Here is a 23897-nt window from a genome sequence, read left to right on the forward strand (position 1 = left end):
CCAGTTCAGACACATGTCGACACAGAGTGGCACATTGACCAAGTCCTTGTGGTTTTGTTCCAAAACATCATAAATGGACGTTAAACAGTTGATTACTTCAGTCACATTCAGAAGTTGCTCGGTTTGTGTCAATTTGTGTTGATCAAAGACGCGTTGCGCTGTGTGCAACTCCAACAGATCCACTACAAAGGAGGAAGAAAACTAACTTTGATTACAGTTTTAACTTATTGAGCTATCAAATAAAATTAATTCCTGTATTTGGCCTAGAAATAAATACAATGATTCACAAAAGTACTCTGGAATGAAGGAAACAGGCCATTTCCTTCTCAAATGCACGATGTCAAATCTAACTAGGGAACCGTCAGTGATAATGTATGGTTTAGAAGGGGTGGACACTAGGAAGTTGTTTCCGTTAGGCAGGGAGACTAGGACCCGTGGGCACAGCCTTAAAATTAGAGGGGGTAAATTTAAAACTGAAATGAGACGACACGTCTTCAGCCAGAGAGTGGTGGGCTTGTGAATTCATTGCCGCAGATTGCAGTGGAGGCCAGGACGTTGGATGCCTTCCAGGCAGAGATCGACAAATTCTTGATCCCAAAAGGAATCAAGGGCTAGGGGGAGAATGCAGGGAAGTGGTGTTGAAATGCCCATCAGCCATGATTTAAATGGCAGAGTGGACTTGATGGGCCGAATGGCCTCACTTCCACTCCTATGTCTTATGGTCTTATGATGCTGGTCATATTCTGTCGTTTGGTTCAGTAATTTCTGCAGAACAATGGTGGAGGAACAGTAGCTTTGTATGTTATGAAGCCCTCCTTTATATTTATGAAGCAGGACTCAGTACAATTTAAACTAAAACATCCATCTCTTTCAACCGACGTGCATTCTCACTACACCCAAATCCAAAGTACAAACTAATTGGCTCTTTACTCGTTTCAAATAGTGGATCTTACAACCCCTATTTCACTGCTGGTAATCAGCATTCATTTAAATCACACTAGGTTGCAGCTATGAAGTGTGTTAATCACACATTCTTGTTCATTTTAAAAAGGCGCTCTGTTACCTCGGTTTTGAACTAGATTTCTCTTGTAATTTTGCTCCTTTGTCATACACATGGTATGTTCTACAGCATCTACCAAAAACAATTAGTAGTTAAACAAGTATCAATTCATTTTAGTTCACATGATGCCAACAAAATCTGGCAAACATGGTCAAAACATGGAATGCCAATCGAACCACTCCAAATACAACAGAACCTCCATAAATAAAATCTAATGGCAATATGAGGAATGAAGCTCCCAGAGATATGCATTCATCTGAGTGAAATCGTTGATTTTCTCGGCTTCTAACCCTTTCACAGGCAGAGAGATCCTGGCCCATGAACCTTCACTGCTTGAAAAAAATTCCCCTCGACATCGCCCTACATCTTTTCCCCAAAACATGAATGCATTCCCTTCTCCTTGTAACATCATCCACCAGCCATGGGAACACAGCCTCTCCACGTTTATCTTATCCCAACCAATCATAATCCTTTATGTCTCCATTAACTACTTATTAATCCCCTGTACTCCAATGAAAATAGCATTAGCTAAATTTGTTGATAAAATGTCACAATCCTAAAACAGGTTGGGTAAATTTCATCATTATTACTCAATACTACCAAAATTATTACTCTTGAAGTTTAGTCCCAGATTTGGGTGCATCATTCCAGTCCTATTTCAAGGTTCAGGATAACTTCTTCGTTTTAGCACTGTACGAGCTCCATTATACAGCCCCATCCCACAAATACAAAGGTGGGAAGGAGCACATAAAATCTGGAGGGCACTTGTGCGTACATGTGTGGAACTTCTGGGGAACTGTCAAGCAGCCTGCCTATCCTTTGGCCTGCTGAGATCAATTGATGGCAATTTATTGCGTAAGGAGATAGATGTCAATCAGGAAGGCAGTGAGCTTTACATGCACAATCCAGCCTCGAAAAACTGAGTTGGTAGGGGATCCTCATCCACAGGCCCCTTGGCCTGATCCAAGGCACTTCACGCCCTTAAACTCTCATCCAACGTTTCAACATCCCCGAACAACCCTCGACCACTCCGAACCTCTCGTCCGGGACCTGCCATCCAGCCATCAGCAACTTCAGACTCTTCTGGGCTCTAAGTGGCCAGGAGTTCTACAAGGTAGAACTTCCATCAAAGAGGCGCCCCATGTCCTGCCTCCAGCCATTTAATGCTGCAGGGCAGCTGTGAAGAGCATGGGCAGAGTCCCATTTGGCATTTCAACTGGGAGACACCTGAGCAGGAGTGGGGGCAACAGCACCATGTCGAGTACTATTCACCAGACCAAAACTTCCATATCCTCAGCATTCTCTCCAATGTTCTGCCAATTCAACAGTCAGTGCCCAAGGTTAGTGGGAAACCAGAAATAAGGAAAGATTTCAAAGTCGAGAAATAGAAAAGAAACTGACAATAAGAGCTTATTTAAACAAATGAAAAGGAAGGAAGAAGTCAAAGTGAACGCAGATCCCTTAAAGAATGGAGGCTGCAAAAATAATAATGGGGAATCAGGAAATGGCAAATGAGACAAATAAATGCTTTATGTCAGTCTTCACAGCAAAAGGCACAAATACCATCTCAAAACTATTTAGTGAACAAAGAGCAAAAAGCAGACAAGAAATATCACCAGAGAAGAGGTGCTCGGGGAACTAATGGGGTTAAAGGTCGATAGGTATCTGGGACCTGATGTACTCTGTGCTAGTAAATTAAAAGATGTAGCTAGTGCGGCCTGACTTGAAATACTGCGTGCAGTTCAGGTCGCCCCATTACAGGAAGGATGTGGAAGCATTGGAAAAGGTTCAGAGGAGATTTACCAGGATGTTGCCTGGTCTGGAGTGAAGGTCTTACGAAGAAAGGCTGAGGGACTTGGGTCTGTTCGCATTGGAGAGAAGAAGGTTAAGAGGGGATTTAATAGAGACATACAAGATGATCAGTGGATTAGATAGGGTGGGCAGTGGGAGTCTTTTTCCGAGGATGATGACTTCAGCTTGTACAAAGGGGCACAGCTACACATTCAGGGATAATAGATTTGAGACAGATGTCAGAGGCAGGTTCTTTACTCAGAGAGTGGTAAGGGCGTGGATCGCCCTGCCAGCCAATGTGGTTCACTCAGCCACATTCGGGGCATTTAAACAGTCCTTGGGTAAGCAGATGAGCGCTGATGGGCTGGTGTAGCGGGGTGGGCTTATATTAGTTCACTGGTCGGTGCAACAACAAAGGCCGAAGGGCCTGTTCTGCGCTGTATCGTTCTATGTTCTAACCCCCCACCAGCACTCATCTTCACTGGTTTCATCCTCGCCGCTTCGAACTGTCTGTCTCCTCTCCAACTATCTTCTCAGCTATCCATCTTCAATCCGCCTCCCCCTCTCTCCATATTTATTTCAGAATCCCCTTCCCCTGCCCCATTTCTGAAGAAGGGTCCAGATTCCAAACATCAGCCGTCCTGTTCCTCTAATGCTGCTTGGCCTGCTGCACTCATCCAGCTCTACACCTTGTTTCTTCAGATTATCCGGCATCTGCAGTTCCTACTATCTCTGAAGAGATTTTCTTTCTCTTCTCCCACAGCAGTCTTGGAAACAACTCATATGGGCGTGGGGATTTGTTCACTTTTAAACCAGCCAATAATTTCAATTTCACACTGCATCTTCCTGCTTTATAGACATCAATGGTCCTCCTTGAAGGGAGGACAGATGGGAGGTACTTGTTGACTGTATCGATGCCCTTCAGTTCTGAACACAGATTGCCCCATCACCCTTCGTACACCCCGGTTTCTAATTGGCCCTACTCTTTCCCTGGTTATTCTCCTGCTTGATATGCCTGCAGAATATCTTGATATTCTTTCCAATCTTGGCCACCACCGTATCTTCACACTTCATTTTTATCCGTCACTAGTCATCCATTCATTTGCTCCCTTTGCACTTGTCATAAACATGTCCTGAACATTCCTCAAGATCCAGGGTTCTCCAGGCTTGTTGATCATAAATTTCACCCAAAACGGAACATAGCTGGCCTTTACTCTCCCAGTTCCTTTTCTGCTGTAGATTCGCCCTCAACTAACTTCCCAAAATATTACACCCAGATCCTGCCTTGTTTCAGTCAAATATGCCTTACCCCAAACCAAAAACATTTTCTTTTAAACAGATCTCCTCTCCCATGTTGAAAAGTCTGTTGTCGTGGTCACTATCACTAAAGCACTTAGCCACTGTCACCTTGAACACTGCCTTTGTGTCCCAGAAGTAGGTCCCTTACAAGCTCGTCTACATGGTGATGTTAAATAATCTCTCAAATGTATTTAAAGAATTATTTCCCAAGTCAAACTTTTATGTTATCTCAATTAATGTTGTGCAGTTGAAATCCACTAATATAATCTTTATATTATTATTTTCTCACCCCTCAGTGAATTACCTGCTCTTCAATTGCCCACTGCTTGGAGGCCGACAGCTTAAATTCCTCACCACATTAGCAAACCCTTGTGCAAGGATTTTGGTTCCTTTCTGCTTCAGCTGCAGACCAGCCAACTTGTAGAGGATATACCATCCCCACAAATTGTCCTTCAGATCCATGTGTCTAAATCCCTCCCCAAACACAAACACTTGAGCCAAGCATTCATCTGTTTTCTTCCCCTTTTTCTTGCCTTCTCAGCATGTGGCACCACGAATAATCCAGAGATTGCAACTTTAGAGGTTCTGCTATTTAATCCACTGCCTAGCTCTCGGAACACTTGATGCAAGACCTCATCACTCATCTTACCAAAGTGTACATCGAGCTGCGTCTTACAGTCCTCCTCCTTCAGGATATTTTTAATGACATTGTTGATCTGGTTAACACGCCATAATGGAGTCACATCAATGACTGTGAAAAATCTGGTCCACCCAGATCGTCGCAATGGGCAAAAAAGCACACCAATGTCTCTACTTCCCAGGAGGCTAAGGCAATTCAAATATAAAGGGCAACTTTCATTGATGTACCAGAGAAAGCATCCTATCTGGATGCATATCATAGCATGGTTTGGCAACTGTTCTTCCTAAGAAAACAACAGACTCCACAGTCATGAACACAGCACAGTGCATCATGCAAATCAGCCTTCCACTCATTGATTCCACCTATACTTCCTGCTGCCTCGGGAAAGCAACTGACATTATCAAAGGTCTTTCTCACCCGCCAATTACACTCTCTTCTACCCTTTTCTGAAAGGAAGGTGTCAAAAAGTTTGTATTCATGTGTGAACAGATCCCAGAAAAGCTTCTTCACCACTGTTATTGGACATCTGAATAGAACACTTAAAATTTTAAATCTAATTTTGATCTTGCGCTCTGTGCATCTTCTCTGTTGCTGTCATTATGTTCCATTTCACTAATGCACCTTGTATGGTATGATCTGTCTATACTGCATGCATCACAGAACTTTTCACTGTACCTAGGCACATGTAATAATGAATACTCTAAATCAAATTGACTGTGTGCAAGAGAGAGGTGAACATATGATTGTGTTCAAGAGTGCAAAGACAGTGCACGAAAGTGTGAGCGTGCGCAGGACAGAATGTGTGCGCCAGTGACTGTGCTCAAGAGTGTGTAAACGAGAGTCAGCACAAAAGCGAGTGTAACAGCATGCATGAGGCAGTGAGAGTGTCTGTGAGAGCGAGTGAGCTTGAGAGCAAGTGAATTTGTAAGCCCAAGTGTGTGAGGGAGAGTTTTGTGTGTGTGTGTCTGTGTGTAGTTGAGAGTATGAACATTGGCAAAAGATCCTGCGAACAGGGCATGCAAGTGTGCCACGGAATGTGTGCAAGACCATGCATGATTGTATGACAGTATGGAGTATGAATGAGTGAGAACGTGACTCTGTGTGTGTGTGTGTCTGTCCGCGTGTGTCTGTCCGCGGTCAGTGTGTGTGGATAGTATGTTTGTGCATGAGGGATAGGATATGCATGTGCAACATAGTGTGACTGTGAACTTCTGTTTGTGCCTGAGTGAAGTGTTGGGGGAGAATAGGGAGAGGAGAGATCGAGAGAGCGTATGTGAGAGAGATGAGATGAGGAGAGGAATAAGAAATGATGAGTGGTCAATACCTGGAGGAAAAAAAGAACAGTGTGTGAGTGTTAAGAGAAGCCGCTGGATAGAATATGGAGGCTAAAATAGTATCAGAGATAATGGGAACTGCAGATGCTGGAGAATTCCAAGATAATAAAATGTGAGGCTGGATGAACACAGCAGGCCAAGCAGCATCTCAGGAGCACAAAAGCTTCATGAATGGTCTAGGCCCGAAACGTCAGCTTTTGTGCTCCTGAGATGCTGCTTGGCCTGCTGTGTTCATCCAGCCTCACATTTTATTATCTTGGAATATGGAGGCTATTGTTTTACTGATGGTACTGAATGAAAAGCAAGTGACACCTCTACTTGTTAGGGGACAGGAGATGTGCATTAGAGAAGGAGATACAGTCAAGCCTTGTTAGAGACAGCAGACACATTGAAAATGCACAGAAACTGAAATTAAAGCTTTCTTGTCAATGCGTCAAGAGGTGAGACAAATATGACGGGCTAATATTGTACCTTTGTGCTCAGTAAAATCATAGAATCATGAATCAGAGAATCCTTACAGTGTGGAAACAGGTCCGTCAGTCCAACACATCCACACTGCCCCTCAAAGCATCCCACCGAGACCCATCCACCCATAACTCACCTAACCTACACATCACTGAACTCCTTGGGAAATTTAGCATGGCCAATCCACCGAACTTGCACGTCTTTTGACTGTGGGAGGAAACTGGAGCACCCAGAGAAAACCCATGCGGACACATGAAGAATGTGCAAACTCCACACAGATAGTCAAAGGGTGGAATTGAACCCAAGTTGCTGGTGCCGTGAGGCGGCAGTGTCAAGCAGAGCCCCTGTGCTCTTTATTATGCCAATTAAGCTGCAAGCATTATTTTTAAAGGAAGGAAACGTACCATCGTCACAGGATGCCAGTGCTTTCAATTTTCTATCAGCTTTGAGAACTTTATCCATGTCTGTCTTGACAAGGGCAAGGTGATGGCAATGGTGTGAACAGCAATTTGATTCACTCTAAATCAACTATAACACTAATTTCCAAAACTTTGAAAACTCAATGTCCTGTTTTTCGAAGATGTCTGCATGTTCCATGGAAAATCATGTATTTTCCACTGCCTACCAGGCCAATCATTTCTTCACTCTGATCTCTGTCTCTCTCGCTCTCTCTCTCTGTGTCTTGCCCTCTTTGATTTCTGTAATTCCCGCCCTCCCTACCCTCAGCTACCTGTACTCATATGCTCGAGGCTTCTCCAATTTTCTGATGTTCATGCTAAAGCTTTAAGATCCCCGCACTGAACGTCAGCAAATTTTTCCAGAAGCCTCAAATGACTGCTGCCCAGTGGCTCTTACATCCATTTTCATCACTATGAAGTGCTTTGAGAGGTTGGTCATGGGTCACATCAACTCCACCCTCCCACATTACCTTGATCCACTGCAATTCACCTACTGATGCAGCAGATCCATCGTCGATGTCCTCTCTTTGGCTTTACACACATCTCTGGAACGTCCAGATAACAAGGGCATCTACATCAAGCTCCTACTTATTGACCACATCTCCACCTTCAATACCCTAATGCCAAACAAACACATCTCCAAGATTTTGAGTAGGATTAATTTCTTATATTTTTATGCCAATTATATGACTGAATTAATTAAGTCGATTTAATTTTCAAACAAGTCTAGGTTTCTTTGTATTTCACCAGAGTCCAAATGTAAATTTATTCACATGCAAATTACATGAATGGCTTCAACATACAAATAAGTTCAGAGCTGATACACATTGTCATATAGGTTATGACACTCAGGAAACTTGATGTAGCAAAGACACCTAACATGTGCTGTCTCCATGATAACAAGGTGTCGAGCTGAATGAGCACAGCAGGCTGAGCAGCATCAGAGGAGTAGGAAAGCTGACGTTTTTGGTCCAGATCTTTTGTCAGGAATCGGACACAAAAGAATCTGAGATAACAGGTGTAGAGCTGGATGATGCTGCTTGGCTTGTTGTGTTCATAAGACCATAAGACAGAGGAGTGGAAGTAAGGCCATTTGGCCCATCAAGTCCACTCTGGCATCTGAATCATGGCTGATGGGCATTTCAACTCCACTTCCCTGTACTCTCCCCATAGCCCTTGATTCATCCAGCTCTACACTTTGTTATCTTAGACTCCCCAGCATCGGCAGTTCCCACTATCTGTGTGGTCCTCCTCTACGTCAGGGAAACCAAGCGGAGGCTTGGTTCACACTAAACAACTGCACCTCCCAGTCGCCAACCATTTTAACTACCCCTCCCAATCCTCAGATGGACTGTCCATCCTGGACCTCCTGCAGTGCCACAACGATGGCACCCAAAGGTTGCAGGAACAGTACCACTTATTTTGCTTGGGAACCCTGCAGCCTAATGGTATCAGTGTGGATTTCACAAGCTTCAAAATTTCCCCTCCCCACCTACATCCCAAAACCAGCCCAGCTCATCCTCACCTCCCTAACCTGTCCTTCCTCCCACTTACCCACTCTCCCACCTCAAGCCCTACCCCCATCTCCTACCTACCAGCCTCATCCCACCCCCTTAGCCTGTTTGTCCTCCCTGGACTGACCGATCCCCTCCCTAACTCCCCACGTACACTCATCTTGACTGGCTCCATCCACCGCCTCTTTAACCTGTCTGTCTCCACTCCACCTATCTTCTCCTTTATCCAGAGATAATGGGAACTGCAGATGCTGGAGAATCCAAGATAACAAAGTGTGAAGCTGGATGAACACAGCAGGCCAAGCAGCATCTCAGGAGCACAAAAGCTGACGTTTCGGGCCTAGACCGTTCATCAGAGAGGGTGTTGGGGAGAGGGCTCCGAAATAAATAGGGAGAGAGACGGGGAAGCGGACCGAAGATGGAGACAACAGAAGATAGGTGGAGAGGAGAGTATCGGTGGGAAGGTCGGGAGAGGATAGGTCAGTCCAGGGAGGACGGACAGGTCAAGCAAACAGGATGAGGTTAGTCAGGAGGAAATGGAAGTGCGGCTTGAGGTGGGAGGAGGAGATAGGTGAGAGGAAGAACAGGTTAGGGAGGCGGGACAAGCTGGGCTGGTTTTGGGATGCAGTGCGGGGAGGGGATGAGTTGGGCTCGTTTTGGGATGCAGTCGGGGAGGGGAGATTTTGAAGCTTGGGAACTTCACATCGATACGATTGGGCTGCAGGGCTCCCAAGCGGAATATGAGTTGCTGTTCCTGCACTCTTTGCGTGGCACCATTGTGGCACTGCAGGAGGCCCACGATGGACAAGTCGTCTGAGGAATGGGAGGGGGAGTTAAAATGGTTCGCGACTGGGAGGTGCTGTTGTTTATTGCAAACCGAGCGGAGGTGTTCTGCAACGCAAACATGAGATTTTTTTCTTCTAGCTTGCACTCACTGGAGCACTGCAGCAAGCCTGAGACAGAGATTTTGCCCAGGGATCATGATGGAGTGCTCAAGTGACAGGCAATTGGAAACCTGGGGCCATTTTTACGGACAGAATATAGGTGTTCTGCCAAGCGGTTGGTCAGTCTGTGTTTCGTCTCCCCGATGCAGAGGGAGACCATATTGTGAGCAGTGAATACAGTAGACTAGATTGAGTGAAGTGTGGGTAAATCGCTGCTTCTCCTGGAAGCCTTGGATAATGAAGCGGGAGGAAGTAAATGGACAGATATTATGCCTTCTGTGGTGGCATGGAAAGTGCTGTCGGGTAATGGGGAGGTGTTGCGAATGGATAAAGAGTGGACTGAGGTGTCCTGACGGAATGGTCTCTGCGGAAGGCTGACAAGAGAGGGGAGGGGAATATTTGCCTGGTGGTGGAATCTTGTTGGAAATCGTGGCTGATGTTCTTCTAGATGTGGATATTGATGGGTTGGGCTTTGAGGACCAGTGCACATCATCAGGGGGGAGGCCAAAGTGTAGGAGATGGGTTGGACACAGCTGAGAGCTCTGTCAACCACGAACGCAAGGAATGCTCAGTTGAGGAAGAATGCAGACATTTCAGAATCCCTCCAACAGAAGACGAAATCATGAGAACAAGTGGATCTGTCTGGACAGTCCTGTTTGAAGATTATGGGAACTAAGACTACTTTGTTTGTCATAAAGGCTATGGTTGAGTGATCATATTCAAACTGAAGAGACCAACAATGTGAGATTGGAGAATGGGTGGAGAACCATGCCTCGAGAATCCCTCTGCGGGTCTATGCTTGGCTTGGGCTACTATGGTTACCTTGTCCCAGTTTCGTATGAGAGGCGTGATCCTCCACCCATAATGCAGCCAACAAACAGATACAATTGGACCCCCACATACAAAACCATACAGATCAAAACCCGAAATGACTACTCATGGTAACTGACCGGACAGTATAAATTCCAGACAGAGTAGAGTAACATTGTTTCGCTGGAGGCTTTACTGATGATGTCACACATCATGGTGACGAAACGTCTCAATGAAAACAAGCCAGCTCGGCGAGCAAGTCAACAACCTCAATCAGAGAGCTGGCTGTTTTGAACTACCTTGTTCAAGTGTATCATTTTGGATCTTGAATGTTAAATCTCGCTCCAACACAGGGACGGAGGATTGCTGTTAACAGCTGCATTCTAACTAATTCATATTGAATCATTGTTTTGACCAGTCCAGAGATGTGCAGGTTAGGTGGATTGGGAATGCTGAATTACCCACAGTGCCCACATACGTGTAGTTTAGGTATATTAGCCGTGGGAAATGCAGGCTGACAGGGATAGAGTTGGGAATGGGGATGGGTCTGGGTGGGATGCTCTTTGCAAGGTTGCTGCGGACTTGTTGAACTGAATGGCCTGTTTCCACACCGGGGATTCTATAAAACCAGGTTTTACTAAATTAGTGAGAGAGTGAGTTTATCAATTGCTAAATGCAAGAAGTCAGAAGGCACCACAAATACACACAAGTTAGAAACAAGAAATTAGCTCAAAAAACATAACCGTTAAGAGGGATACGGATAGTTCAGCCTTTGGATTGTTTGTGAAGAATAGAAAGTGGGATGTTGTGCCACTAAGTTGGGCGATCCCCGGAATGCTTATGTGAATTCAGCAGTTAATTTTGAGATTCTTATTGAAATTCTTTTGACCTTGTTTCCTTTTTGACATTGCCCTGGTTTGCAGAGCTCAGAGCAAGAGATTGTCTTTTCTTCTAACCTGCAGCAGAGGCCTATGAAATGGCTGTCCTAGAACTGCGACCTCCACAACTCCACAGACCACACGAGCAGAGTCGCCCAGGAATACACACGATCTGACATTCAAGAACTATTGAGATAACAATACTCAGTGTGGGATTGCAAAAGACAGCATGTAGAAACAGAAAACAGCTGTAAATACTGTCAAGAGGTGAAATAAAGTTATAGAGCTAAATTAATGGCTCTTTGCTTACGTGCTCATTGTATTCAGAACAAAATCAACAAATTAATAGCACACATACAGGTTGGCGGGCATGATTTGAGAGCTATTACAAAGACATGGTTATAAAGAGATCAACACTGGAGGTAAATGTGCAGGGCTACGTGACATTCCAAAAAGACAGGCAGGAGGGAAACTGACTAAGCGATGAAATTACTGTGAGAACAAGAAACAATCTTCAATCGGAAGACGTAGAATCCAATTGTATTTATTTGCTGACGGGAGGAGGACATCACTAGCTCGGCAGTGTTTGTTGTCCATCCCTCGTTGCCCAGGGGACAGTTCAGAGTCAATCATATGGCTGTGGGTCTGCAGTCACAAGTAGGCCAGACCTCGTAAGGATGGCAGTTTGCTTTTCTAAAGGACATCAGTGAACCAGGTGGGTTTTTCTGACATTTGGCAATGGATTCATGGTCATCATTAGATTCTTCATTCATGATTTTCTTTTATATTCAATTCAAATTCCACCATCTGCTGTGCTGGGATTTGAACACAGGTCCCCAGAATGTTATCTAACTCTCTGAATTAACAGTCCAGTAATACTACCACTCGGCCATTTCCTCCCCAATCTTGGAACAAGAAAACCTGTAGCTGACTCCCACATGGGGAAAAACACTGAACCAGGAGCTTCTTCAAACGAGGTGATCGCCTCTTCTTACATTTTAAGATAGCTATGAATTATCAGGACTTTGTGGGAAGCTACTAAATTGGGGGAAGGAGTATCAGGTAGGAGCAGAGCAGTATTAATTGGGAGGAGCTTTTATTGTACATGTCGACATTTGATACGTGGAAGTTATTTAAAGACCTACTGATCAGCGTTCAGATCTGGCCTATTCCAGGAAAGGAGGAATGACAAGGATGGCAATCTAAGGACATATGGACATAAGAAATAAAGCAGGAGTAGGTCATCTGTCTCTTCCAGCTCGCTCCGCCATTCAATAAGGTCATCACTGATCTTTTTGCGGACTCAGCTCCACTTACCCTCCCATTCACCATAATCCTCAATTCCTTTCCTGTTCAAAGATCTATCTGTCTTGGCCTTTAAAACATTCAACCAGGGAACCTCAACTGTTTCAGTGGGCAGAGAATTCCACAGATTCACAACCCTTTGGATGAAGAAGCTCATCCTCAACTCAGTCTTAAATCTGTTCACCCTTATTTTGAGGCTGTGCCCCGGAGATGTACTTTCACCCATCAGTGGAACCAACTTCAGTGCTCCTTTCCTGTGTATTTCTTTCGTAATTTTAAAAGTTGCTATTAGAACATCCCTCATTCTTCGAAGTTTCAGTGAGTGCAATCCTAGTCTCCTCAAACTCTCCCCATACAGCAACATTTTCAATTCTGGAATCAATCTTGTGAAGCTCCTTTGCACCCCCTCCAGTGCCAGTACATCCTTTCTCCAGTGAGGAGACTAAAACTGTACAAACTACTCTACATCAAGCCTCACCAGCACCCTATACAACTGGAGCATCCCCTCCCGATTTTTAAACTGCATCACTCGAGCAATAAAGGACACTATTCCATTTGTTGCCTCAATTACCAGCTGCGTCTGCAAACGTTTTGTGCTTCATACACAAGGCTGCCCAGCTCCCTCTGCATAGCAGCATGCTACAATTTTTCACCATTTATGTAATACTCCATTTTGCCCGAATTGCCACCAAAATGGATAGCCTCACATTTTCCATCATTGCACTCCATCTGCTAGACCCTTGTCCATTCACTTACACTTTCTGTGTCCTTCTGCAGACGTTCATTATCCTCTTCACACTTAACACTAAAATGTGTGGGAGAGTAATCTGTGAACTGTAATAGAACATATAACAACACAGCGCAGAACAGGCCCTTCGGCCCTCCATGTTGCGCCGAGCTGTGAACTAATCTAAGCCTATTCCCCGACACTACCCCATCGTCAACCATATGCTTATCCAAGGGCTGTTTAAAGGCCCCACATGTGGCTGAGGTAACAACATTGGCAGGCAGAGCATTCCACGCCCTTAACACTCTCTTAGTAAAGAACCTACCTCTGACATCTGTCTTAAAACCATCACCCCTCAATGTGTAGCTGCACCCCCTTGTACAAGCTGAAGTCATCGTCCTCGGAAGAAGACTCTCACTGTCCACCCTATCTAAACCACTGATCATCTTGTATTATCTCTATTAAATTCCCTCTTAGCATCCTTCTCCCCAATGAGAACAGGCCCAAGATCCTCAGCCTTTCTTCACAAGACCTTCGCTCCAGACCAGGCAACATCCTGGTAAACCTCCTCTGCACTTGTTCCAACGATTCCGAGGCCGCACTAGTGTTTGTAGAGTTGCAGCATGACATCACGTCTCCGGAACTCAATCCTTCTACCATTGCAACCTACCACACCATCAGACTCCTGAACAGCACCATCTACCTGGGTAGCAATTTTCAGGAATCTATGCACATGGACACCAAGATCCCTCTGCTCACCTACACTGTCAAGAATCTTTCCGTTGACCCGGTGTTCTGCCTTCCTATTAGTCCTCCCAAAGTGAATCACCTCACATTTATCCGTATTAATCTCCATTTGCCAACTTTAGGGACAATTCTGCAGTTTATCCAAGTCTCCCTACAACATGCAACATTCTTCCACAATGTCCACCACTCCACCGACTTTAGTGTCATCTGCAAACTTACTAACCCATCCACCACTGCCTGCGTCCAAGTCATTTACACAAATGACAAACAGCAGTGGTCTCACAACAAATCCTTGAGACACACCACCAGTAATCAGACTCCAGGCTGAATATTCTCCATCAACCAGCACTCGTTGCCTTCTTACCGAAAGCCAGTTTCTCATCCAAATGGCTAAAGCTCCCTCAATCCCGTGCCTCTGTATTTTCTCCAATAGCCTACCACGGGCAAACTTATCAAAGGCTTTACTCAAGTCCATGTACACCACGCCAACTGCCCGACCCTCATCCACATGTTTGGTCACCTTCTCAAAAAATTCAATGAAGTTTCTGAGACATGACCTGCCCTTGACGTATCCATGTTGACTATCTCCAATCACATTGTTGCTTTCTAGATGATTATAAATCCTATCTCTTATAATCCTTTCCAAAATTTTTCCTACAACACACCCAAGGCTCACAGGTCTATAATTGCCTGGGTCATTCCTACTACCCCTCTTGAACAAGGGCACAACATTTGCAATCCTCCACTCCTCTGGTACGAAACCTGTAGACAATGAGGACTCCAAGATCAAGGCCAAAGGCTCCACCACCTCCTCCCTAGCTTCCCAGGCAATCCTCGGAAAAATCCCATCAGGCCCAGGGGTTTTATCTACCTTCACACGTTGTCGAATTGATAACACTTCCTCCTTCCTAACCTTAACCCTTTCAATTCTAGTAGCCTCTAACTCAGTCACCTCCTCTACAATATTCTCCTGTCCCTCAGTGAAAACAGATGAGAAATATTCATTTAGCACCTCTCCAATCTCCACAGCGTCCACACACAACTTCCCACTTCTGTCTTGGACTGGCCCTATGCCTACCCCAGACATCCTCTTATTCCTCACATACCTATCGAAAGCTTTCGGGTTCTCCTTTATTTACCTGCCAATGTCTGCTCATGTACCCTCCTTGCTCTTCTTAACTCTCTCTTTAAATCCTTCCCAGCTAATCTGTAGCTCTCCATCACCTCATCTGAACCATCTGGTCTCATCATCACATCAGCCTCCCTCTTCTGCTTAACAAGAGATACAAGTTTTTTTTAGTTAACCACAGTTCCCTTAGCTTATCGCTTCCTCCCTGCCTGAAGGGACGTGCCTATCAAGGACACGCAATATCTGTTCCTTAAACCAGCTCCACAATTCAATTGTCCCCATCCCCTGCATTTTGCTAACCCATTCTATGCCTCCTAAGTCTTGACTAATCACCTTATAAGGGAGGAATGGAGAAGCCGATAGTGAAGAGGACGATCAGAGGTTACAGCAGAACATAGATAGACTGGAGAGTTGGGCAGATAAATGGCAGATGGAGTTCAATCCAGGCAAATGCGAGGTGATGCATTTTGGAAGATCACATTCAAGGACAAACTATACAGTAAATGGAAAAGTCTTGGGGAAAATTGATGAACAGAGAGATCTGGGCGTTCAGGTCCTTTGTTCCCTGAAGGTGACAATACAGGTCAATAGGGTGGTCAAGGCGGCATATGGCATGCTTTCCTTCATTGGACGGGGTATTGAGTACAAGAGTTGGCAGGTCATGTTGCAGTTGTATCGGACTTTGGTTCGGCCACATTTACAGTACTGTGTCCATTACCAAAAGGACGTGAACGCTTTGGACAGGGTACAGAGGAGGTTCACCAGGATGTTGCCTGGTATGGAGGGTGCTAGCTACAAAGAGAGGTTGAGTAGATTAGGATTATTTTCATGAGAAAGATGGAGATTGGGGGGACCTGATTGAGGTCGACAAAATCATGAGGGTATAGACAGGGTGAACAGCAAATAGCTTTTGCCACCCAGAGCGGAGGACTCAATTACTAGGGGTCATGAGTTCCAAGTGAGAGGAGGAAAATTTAGGGGAGATATGCATGGAAAGTTCTTTACAGAGAGGTTGGTGGGCACCTGGAACGCATTGCCAGTGGAGGTGGGCGACGCAGACACATTAGCATCTTTTAAGATATATTTGGACAGGTACACGGACAGGCAGGGAGCAAATGGACACAGACCGTGAGCAAACAGGTGAGAAGTTAGACAGAGGATCTTGATCGGCGCAGGCTTGGAGGGCAAAAGGGCCTGTTCGTGTGGTGGAATTTGCTTTGTTGTTTTGACTGACTGGAGGGAAGGAGGAAAGGATGGCTGGAGGGAGGGAGGGAGGGAGGAATGGATGGCTGGAGGGAGGGAGGGAGGGAGGAATGGATGGCTGGAGGGGGGGAGTGAGGCCTGACGGGAGGAAGGAATGGATGAATGGACGGGGCAAGGAGCAGGAGGACGGGGTGGGGGGGGGGGGGGGAAGGAGAAGGAGGACGGGGGTGGGGGAAGGAGGAGGACGATGGTGGGGGGGGAAGGAGGAGGACGACGGTGGGGGGGGAAGGAGAAGGAGGACGGGGGGGGGGAAGGAGAAGGAGGACGGTGGGGAAGGGGAAGGAGAAGGAGGACGGGGGGGGGGGAAGGAGAAGGAGGACGGCGGGGGAAGGAGAAGGAGAAGGAGGACGGGGGGGGAAGGAGAAGGAGAAGGAGGACGGGGGGGGGGGAAGGAGGACGGGGGGGGGGGAAGGAGGACAGGGGGGGAAGGGGAAGGAGAAGGAGGACGGTGGGGAAGGAGGAGGAGGACGGGGGGGGGAAGGAGGAGGAGGAGCGGGGAGTGGGGGGGAGGAGGAGGAGCCGGTGGGGGGAGGGAGTTGAACACAGCAGACATCCTGACATCAGCTTCCCTGGCCTCTGATGCTGCATGTCCTGCTGTGTTCATGCTCATGAACACCTCGTTACCTCCCATTCTCTTTTGTTTGTGTTTTCTTGCTGTTCCTCCCTCACTCTGATTCTCTCCCCCTCTCTCACCACTGCTGGCCCGAATTTCACTCCCTTGTCATGCTCCTTTATTTCCATCTTTCTGTCCCTTTTCTCTCTCCCACCACAAATTCACTCTCTCTCACTCTGGCTTTATGAACAGGGGGAGAGAGTACAAGAGGAAAGGAAACCAAAGCACACAGCGCCTTCGGCTGAGAGAGAAATTAAGAACTGCCGGAGATTTTCCAAACCGTGACACAGGAGTTGCCTCTCTCTGTCTCTCTCGACAGTCTCTGTCACTGCCTCACCCAACCCCACACCCATTCGTGTCCCATGGTGACTCTCCACAAACCCACCTCCGGGTGGAAATGCAAACACAAGTTGCTGGAAATGCTCAGCATCTGTGAAGAAAAAGTCCCGAGGTAGCATTTTGGGTGCGATGACCCTTTCCCTCCGAGCTCCGGCTAGAAATGCTCCAGCCTCTGGGACAGGGTCCCCTTATAGTCGGAGAGCTGCGGGTCGATCTCGGCTGTTCGCTTGGCGCAGGGCATCAAGAGCTCCCCTCAGCCCCAGGAAGGGGTATGTTCACCCCCTAACCTTATACTGACAGTGGTTGTGTTCTTCCCTCATCCCCGGGAGCCCCTCTTGCCTTCTCACCTGGTCGTTGGAGTGCTATTCGGCTACGGAGGGCGGTGCGATAAAGATCCCACTTCCCACAGCCGCGGGGGAAGGGGGCATCCCTTCACTCCTAAACCTCCTCCCATCTCATCTTGTGGCAGTGGCTGTTCGGCTGCAGAAAGCAGCGCTGCCCGTGACCCCAAACCTCCCGACAACACCCCTCTCCGAACCCAACCCCCACCACGCCCCTTTTGCAGTAGCTGTAGGCCACTCAGTCACAGGGCTGTATGATAGTGACTCTCCCCATGTCCCCTCGCTTCCAGGACGGCTATCCTCCAACGCCTACCCCATCCCATCCCGCTCCTTCCCTTTACCTTGTAGTCGGAGAGCTGTAGGCAGTTCTGCTACGGAAACCCGCGCAGGGCTGTATAATAGACACCCTCCCAATGTCCCCAGCCTTCCCCTCACCCGGGGAGGGGTATTCTCACCCCCAAAACATACATTCCCAACCCCTCGCTTTGTGATAGGAGCGGCGCAGGATGTGAAACAGGGACCGTGCTCATGTCCCCAGTCCTCCCTTCACCCCAAACCCCACTGTGACCTTGCAGTCGGAGATCGTTGTCGGCTGCTCAGCCACGGAAGGCGTCGCGTACCGCGGCCAGGTACTCGGGGAGCGCAGGCTCGGTGCCAGGCAGCTGTTCAGGCAGGTAGCTGTGCCCAGGAGCCGGGCAAAGAGGCCTTCTCCCACCTCGGATCCCCGGTCCTGGCAAAGGCGGCGCAGGGCCGAGCCACTGAGCAGCGAGCGCTCCAGCAGCCCGGATGCCTGCTCCCAGCCCGGTGGTCATGCTGGAGGCCGCTGGAGAACAGGGGGTTGTAGGGGTCCGGGAGCGTGGTGCGATGATCCCCGCTGCCGAAACCCTGGGTCCTCAGCCCCTCCCGGGAAAAGGGATCCAGACAGCGGACTCGTCGCCGAGGGAGAGGGGGAAAAAGGCGTGAGTAGGAACAGGAGAGGAAGGGGATTGACTGCGAGGGAGAAAGAGACAGAGTGTGTGTGAGAGAGAGAGGGGATTAGAAATGCAGTCTGATTGCGGATGGGCTGGGTTTAAACAGAGATTTTTAAACTTTGTTCGAACGAAACCCAGAACGCTGCCTGCTGAGCGAGTGGAGAGGCTCGGACAGAGAGGAAGAGAGACACAGGGAAAGACAGGGGGGCGGGGGAGAGGGGACAGAGAGAGGTCACAGGGAGAGGGGGAGAGAGAACGGCAGAAGCACACACAGAGGGAGGCAGAGACAAGAGGAGAGACAGAGAGGGGCGCACACACACACAGACCAAAGAGACAGAGAAAGAGAGAGACAGAGAAGTGCACAGCGAAGTGGCAGAGACAAGACGACAGAGAGAGAGATACAGAGACAGAGAGTGAGGCACACACAGAGAGATGGAGAGACAGAGATTGTGTGTGTGGGGCAGGGGGTGGGTTTGGAGAAAATGGGAGAGAGAGAGAAAGAGACAGCGTCGTAGAGTTGTACAGCAGTGAAACAGACCCTTCAGTCCAACTCCTCCATGCCGACTGCGGGGCCGGGGCCCGTGGGCGGGACAGGGCCGCGGGGGGCCGGGGCCCGTGGGCGGGACAGGGCCGCGGGGGGCCGGGGCCCGTGGGCGGGACAGGGCCGCGGGGGGCCGGGGCCCGTGGGCGGGACAGGGCCGCGGGGGGCCGGGGCCCGTGGGCGGGACAGGGCCGCGGGGGGCCGGGGCCCGTGGGCGGGACAGGGCCGCGGGGGGCCGGGGCCCGTGGGCGGGACAGGGCCGCGGGGGGCCGGGGCCCGTGGGCGGGACAGGGCCGCGGGGGGCCGGGGCCCGTGGGCGGGACAGGGCCGCGGGGGGCCGGGGCCCGTGGGCGGGACAGGGCCGCGGGGGGCCGGGGCCCGTGGGCGGGACAGGGCCGCGGGGGGCCGGGGCCCGTGGGCGGGACAGGGCTGCGGGGGCCCGTCCCCGTCGGCGGGACAGGGCTGCGGGGGCCCGTCCCCGTGAGGGGGACAGGGCTGTGGGGGCCCGTCCCCGTGAGGGGGACAGGGCTGCGGAGGCAAATCGCCGTGAGCGGGAGAGGGCTGCGGGGGCCGGTCCCTGTGAGCGTCTCAGAAATGCAGGGGCGAGTTGATCCGGTGAATTCAAGTATGAAATTACACGAAAGACAGCAATGAATTTAAAGCATCAAGAGGAAAGAGATTTGGAATCCAGCATTCGTTCATGGGGATGGAGCAGCGCTTGGAATATTGCCTTCAGTTCTGGTCGCTTCATTACAGGGAGGATGTGGAAGCTTTAGAGAGGGTGCAGAGGAGATTTAGCAGGATGCTGCATGGAATGGACGGCAGGTCTTATGAGGAAGGGTTGAGGGGGCGAGGACTTTTCTCATTGGAGCAAAGAAGAATGAGAGGTGACTTGATAGAGGTATACAAGATGATGAGAGGCATAGCTGGAGTGGATAGTCAGAGATTTTTTCCCAGAGCAGAAATGACTAGCACGAGGGGGAGAAATTTTAAGGTGACTGGAGGAAGGAATAGGGGAGATGTCAGACCTAAGTTCTTTACACAGAGAGTGGCGGGTGTGTGGAATGCGCTGCTGGCAGTGGTAATGGAGTCAGATACATTTAGAGACTTTTAAGCGACTCTTGGATAGGCACATGAAGGACAGTAAAATGAAGGGTATGCAGGGTAGTTTGATCTTAATGGGATAATAGGACGGCACAACATCGTGGGCCGAAGGGCCTGTACTGTTCTTTGTTCTATGTTCAGCCAAAGGTTCTTTTCTTTTCAGGAGAGAGTAATTGATTGTCGTTTTTAAAGACAGAACTGGAGGACAGAGAAAGATATCAAGGAAGGTTGCACGTTAGTGACAGTATCAACAAGTCCTCAGCAAATGTACTCTCTGAGTAACTACACTGTTTTGAAGGCGAGAGGACCAATGATATCAGTTAAGCCCCCCTTGTTTTTGTATTGTCTACTTCTGACATATGCGCAAATGGACAACCTCACTCTCCTGCAAAGCTGCAGAATGAATAATGCTGCAATATTTGTCAACTCCCAAATGGGCATTGATACATTAGTAAATCTCACATCAATAAACTTACGTCTCAAGGTTCTCGCCTTCTAGAGCTGTTTGTACTGGTAAATAACCCAAGCGAGGATGTTTGGCAAAATATTTCTTACTTATTTTTCAGCACCTTGCTGAAATCACGCACATCTTCACCTGATGTTGTCTAAAAATGTAAAATAAATCAAATTCAGTTCAGAATTAATCATGAACCAATCTACTCAACTCACTCTATAATCCATGCTATCCCTGCTAAATGTCTTGAGGATGTAAAATTAAAGACTCTGCAATTCTGAGGGATAAAGTCGCTATCTTTCTGTAAGATTATGATAAAGGTTAGATATGTCTGAATGTGAGTTTCGAACAATTAAGCTTGAGTTTCATAGAGTCATACAGCATGAAAAAAGATCCTTTGGCCCAACCAGTCTATGCTGATCACAATCCCAAACTCAACTAGTTCCACCTGCCTGTGCTTGGCCCATATCTCTCCAAACATTTCTATCATCTTTCTATCTTCTGGCTACAACATCACCTGAACAGAATTCTCCATCTTGTGGTCAAATACTAAAACTATACAATTAAGTAATTTCAAATGATACACAGATCCAGGATTCACATTAGTGGCCTTTCTGGTTGAATTGCTAATTATTTTAACAACAGTGCATTTTCTGTCAAATTATGCCATGTATAATTACTGATCCAAAATTCATCTCATTGGGTTTCATTTTTTTGGTTTTTTGTATTGAGTCAAAGATGAGATCAATACAGGGGGGGAGAAGGGAGCAGGACGAGGGGGGGAGAAGGGAGCAGGACGAGGGGGGGAAAAGGGAGCAGGACGAGGTGGGGAGAAGGGAGCAGGACGAGGGGGGGAGAAGGGAGCAGGACGAGGGGGGGAGAAGGGAGCAGGACGAGGGGGGGAGCAGGGAGCAGGACGAGGGGGGGAGAAGGGAGCAGGACGAGGGGGGGAGAAGGAAGCAGGACGAGGGGGGGCAGAAGGGAGCAGGACGAGGGGGGGCAGAAGGGAGCAGGACGAGGGGGGCAGAAGGGAGCAGGACGAGGGGGGCAGAAGGGAGCAGGACGAGGGGGGCAGAAGGGAGCAGGACGAGGGGGGCAGAAGGGAGCAGGACGAGGGGGGGAGAAGGGAGCAGGACGAGGGGGGGAGAAGGGAGCAGGGCGAGGTGGGGGAGAAGGGAGCAGGACGAGGTGGGGGAGAAGGGAGCAGGACGAGGGGGGGGAGAAGGGAGCAGGACGAGGGGGGGGAGAAGGGAGCAGGACGAGGCGGGGAGAAGGGAGCAGGACGGGGGGGGGAGAAGGGAGCAGGACGGGGGGGAGAAGGGAGCAGGACGGGGGCGGGGAGAAGGGTGCAGGACGAGGCGGGGAGAAGGGAGCAGGACGAGGGGGGGAGAAGGGAGCAGGACGAGGGGGGGGAGAAGGGAGCAGGACGAGGGGGGGGAGAAGGGAGCAGGACGAGGGGGGGAGAAGGGAGCAGGACGAGGGGGGGGAGAAGGGAGCAGGACGAGGGGGGGGAGAAGGGAGCAGGACGGGGGCGGGGAGAAGGGAGCAGGACGAGGCAGGGAGAAGGGAGCAGGACGAGGGGGGGAGAAGGGAGCAGGACGAGGGGGGGGAGAAGGGAGCAGGACGAGGGGGGGGAGAAGGGAGCAGGACGAGGGGGGGGAGAAGGGAGCAGGACGGGGGGGGGAGAAGGGAGCAGGACGGGGGGGGAGAAGGGAGCAGGACGAGGGGGGGAGAAGGGAGCAGGACGATGGGGGGAGAAGGGAGCAGGACGATGGGGGGAGAAGGGAGCAGGACGAGGTGGGGGAGGGGGGGAAGGAGGAAGGGAGATGAACACAGCAGACAGGCTGACATCACCTCTACACCCAGAATATTCAGACCCTTCAGAAGCGTTTCTCCCTGCGACTCCTGAAACAGACACTCGCAGCCATGCGCCGGCACCTCCACACACTGCAATCCAGCCTGCCCCAGCTCAGAGCCTCCCTCTCCCAGACCTGCACAGGACCCCTGCTGTTTTTTATCCGCCGCAGGATCCACAGACTGAACACCCAGTTCCACTCAGCTTTACTGGACACCAAAAATCCTAAGTACAACCAACTCACGGGCCCCTGCCACCCACAAGAGGATTCCTGCGCCTCCCAAATCCCGAGTCTGTACCTGCCCCGCCGCCATTGAACATGAAGACACGGCCGGAGACCCCACCGATGACGTCACATCCGCCTCCGCCGGCCACACCACTTCCGGAACCGCTGCTGCACTCACCACCTCCACTTCCACAGATACAACACCTCACACACCACCCTCACCGCAGCTGCTGCCGCCTCCCCCGATACTCCAACTGCCGACGGAACCCCGCCCACGGCCGACGACCTCATCGCTCCGCCCACAGCCTCCACAGCCAGCAACCCCAGAGGAGACAGCCACACTGAGCCCTGCCACATGTTCACCGTCTCCCCAGACCTCCCACTGACTGAGGACGAACGGTCAGTCCTCAGTAAGGGGCTCACCTTTGTCCCCCTACAACCACACATCAACCAATACCAGTCACGATTGGACATAGAGCAGTTTTTCCACCGTCTTCGCCTCCACGCCTACTTCTTCAACCGGGAACCTAACCCTCCCTCCACTGACCCCTTCACCCGCTTCCAACACAAGTCCTCCTCCTGGACACCACCCCCAGGCCTCCTAACCTCCCTCGACCTCTTCATCTCCAACTGCCGTCGAGACATTAACCGCCTCAATCTCTTCACCCCTCTCACCCACTCCAACATCTCCCCTGAAGAACGGACAGCCCTCCGCTCCCTCCGCTCCAACCCCAACCTCACCATCAAACCCGCAGACAAGGGTGGCGCAGTGGTAGTAGGGCGCACTGACCTCTACATCGCCGAGGCCGGACGCCAATGCTCCGACACCACCTCCTACTGCCCCCTCGATCATGACCCCACACCCGAGCACCAAACCATCATCTTCAACACCATTCATGACCTCATCACCTCTGGGGACCTCCCACCCAAAGCCTCCAACCTCAGTGTTCCCCAACCCTGCATGGCCCGTTTCTATCTCCTTCCCAAAATCCACAAACCTGCCAGCCCTGGTCGACCCATCGTCTCAGCCTGTTCCTGCCCCACCGAACTCATCTCCAGGTGGACTCCATTTTCTCCCCTTTGGTCCAG

At 49.5% G+C, this 23897-nt stretch overlaps 1 long non-coding RNA gene across 1 annotated transcript; it reads right to left on the bottom strand.

The window, feature by feature from the left end:
* On the bottom strand, nt 1-23218 carry LOC132207875 (uncharacterized). The gene is made up of 3 exons (XR_009443946.1): nt 22882-23218; nt 20750-20878; nt 1-182 (listed from the first exon to the last, which is right to left on the bottom strand). It is a non-coding gene; the product is annotated as an uncharacterized LOC132207875 (long non-coding RNA).
* Between the last annotated feature and the right edge of the window lie 679 nt (nt 23219-23897).

Source organism: Stegostoma tigrinum, unplaced genomic scaffold (genome assembly GCF_030684315.1).
Source record: "Stegostoma tigrinum isolate sSteTig4 unplaced genomic scaffold, sSteTig4.hap1 scaffold_192, whole genome shotgun sequence".
Classification (NCBI taxonomy): Eukaryota; Metazoa; Chordata; class Chondrichthyes; order Orectolobiformes; family Stegostomatidae; genus Stegostoma; species Stegostoma tigrinum.